General features: G+C 35.0%; 2 long non-coding RNA genes across 2 annotated transcripts in view; one reads left to right on the top strand and one right to left on the bottom strand.

The window, feature by feature from the left end:
* The first annotated feature begins 321 nt into the window (after positions 1–321).
* On the top strand, positions 322–585 carry LOC107669290 (uncharacterized). Its single transcript, XR_001631971.1, has 2 exons — positions 322–403; positions 545–585. It is a non-coding gene; the product is annotated as an uncharacterized LOC107669290 (long non-coding RNA).
* LOC107669288 (uncharacterized) overlaps positions 340–1,869 on the bottom strand; it is a 7,653-nt gene continuing 6,123 nt past the window's right edge. The window contains exons 2-3 of the long non-coding RNA XR_001631967.1: positions 627–810; positions 340–424 (exon numbers count right to left, since the gene is read on the bottom strand). This is a non-coding gene — a long non-coding RNA (uncharacterized LOC107669288). The remainder of the gene's footprint in view (positions 425–626; positions 811–1,869) is intronic.

The following is a 1,869-nucleotide window of genomic DNA, read 5'->3' as shown; positions in this document are numbered from 1 at the left end:
AAAGCGCTATACAAATAAACTTGAATTGAATTGAATTGAATTTTAAGTGAAGGTAATACTGAAAATCTGTCCCAACCACTGCTACTTTCTTACTTATTGAACCAGAAAAATAATTTTGAAAGATTATAATTTTTTAACTATTCTGAAAATAATACAAATGTTGTATAATCTATAATAATAGATGCAACCAATTTTACTCATTGAGAGGTTTATTAGTGAAGGAATAATTATCTCACAGAGATCAGGATTAAAAGATGAAAGAGTCCCTGAGGATCTGACCAGACTATAGTGTGGATGGATGGAGTCTGTGATCATGATGGTGTTGTGTTTAGCTGCTGCTGTCTCAGGGATGCTGTGTGTTCTTGAGAACATGCTGAAGTTTCATCAGAATGAAAGTTTACAGGTCCGTCTGGATCACGTGAGACTGGAAATCACAAACATAATCAGATTATCCTCATTGTTTTGGATTTGTTTTGTGTTCTCAATCTATAATACATTCTGTCGTTTACATACATTCACACATCTGTAAACTTTCATCTTACAGAAAATCTGATGAATCTGTCTGAATGTGAAACTTTAAGACAGGTGTGTGAAGACTAGAATTTCCATAATGAACAAACACTTACAGTCTGGTTTTTTTATCTTCATACTGTCACATCTAACAAGCGTCCGTCTGCTTTTCTCTTGTGTTTCACTGGTTTGTGTCTCATTTCTGGCCTCCATTTTTCTCTCTGTCCTGTTGATTTATTTCCTATCTGGATTCTGATACTCCAGCAGTTTTCTCTGTGTTATCTCATTTCTACACTCCATCTCTATCTGTTAACTCACACAGATGACATGAAGAGTTTAGTTGAAGCCAGTGGTTTTAGTTCAAGAGCAAGTTCAGTTTATATCATTCATGTGACTAAAGCAGTAACAGAAAATAGTCAACAGTAGGCATGTAACCATTCACTCGACCCACAATGCGATAGAATTCATGATACTGATTTCACAATACGATTTTCTCATGATTCTTTTTTTTTTTTTGACAAAATGAGGTTTATGACAAATTGTAAATGAAAAAGTGTCCTTTTATTATTTCTCAGACAAAATGCTGCACATTTCTTTGTGAAATTGAAATGTCAAAAAGCAAAAATAAAGTGAAATATTAAATGAATCCCAAATCAAATAAATAAATAAATAAATGTCTTCATATAAACAAACTAAGGCTTCATCTGTGTGTATTGATTCAAATCTGATTGGTTAATCACCACCTTGTTCCAGGGTCAACAAAGATGTTGATCCAGGAACATGTCACACTTGGTAAAATCAGGTTCTGCGTGCTAGAACTATATTAACCATGGTTTTTGGTTTTATTTGTAGTAAAACCAGGTTTCATTTTCATAAGGGTTAGATTGTACAGTTTCAGAATTTGAAGCAAAAACAGAATGGTCTGATTTTAGCTTTGTGAAACTATACTGCATAACATCTTAATGAAACAGAAACAACAGACGGACTGAATGAGATGCACGTTCACTCTCTGCCAGCAGGTGGCGCTTGTGAAACAGCAGTCATATAGTGTTTCCAGGGTTACCGCTGTAAACAAAGCAACTCTGTGCTAATAAACACAACTTAAAATGCAAAAATAAAATACAATCTAAACTTTTCTGAACAGTCAGTTCCCCTCAGAGAAACGTTCATATAAATGCCCAATTGCACTGCGAATTGTTTAAAGGGGTCATATGACGTTGCTAAAAAAAATTTACTGTAGCGCATGGGAAACAAACACTGAAAGCCAAGTGATGAAACGGCACTAAGTTACCTGATTAAACCACGCAGTGCAACAGAACAGCAAGAGCACAGCGCTTACAACGACTGTAGCTTGACACT

This window comes from Sinocyclocheilus anshuiensis, unplaced genomic scaffold, assembly GCF_001515605.1.
Source record: "Sinocyclocheilus anshuiensis isolate Anshui unplaced genomic scaffold, SAMN03320099.WGS_v1.1 scaffold320, whole genome shotgun sequence".
NCBI lineage: Eukaryota > Metazoa > Chordata > Actinopteri > Cypriniformes > Cyprinidae > Sinocyclocheilus > Sinocyclocheilus anshuiensis.
The sequence above is the reverse complement of the archived record's forward strand: the minus strand, read 5'-3'. Positions and strand labels throughout refer to the sequence as shown.